Genomic DNA, 341 nt, shown 5'->3' with positions numbered 1-341 from the left:
AAAAAAAAAAAAAAAAACAAAACGAAAAAAAAACCCATGTAATTAAAAACTAGGCAGGAGAACTGAATAGAAATTCTTTCAAAGAAAACACTTACCTAGTAGTAAGTGACCACTAGGTGTTAGGATAAAGTGCTCAACATCACTAATTATCAAGAAAATACAAATCAAACCTGAAATCAGATATCACCTTACACTTGTCAGAATGACTATCATCAAAAAGACAAGAGATAACAACTACTGACAAGGATGTGGAGAAAAGGGAAGGAACTCTTGTACACTGCTGCCAGGAATATACATTGGTACAACCATCATGGAAAACAAAATGGAGTTTCCTCAAAGAA

This window comes from Herpailurus yagouaroundi, unplaced genomic scaffold (genome assembly GCF_014898765.1).
Source record: "Herpailurus yagouaroundi ecotype Mexico unplaced genomic scaffold, PumYag 29, whole genome shotgun sequence".
Classification (NCBI taxonomy): Eukaryota; Metazoa; Chordata; class Mammalia; order Carnivora; family Felidae; genus Herpailurus; species Herpailurus yagouaroundi.
This window is presented reverse-complemented; position numbering follows the sequence as displayed.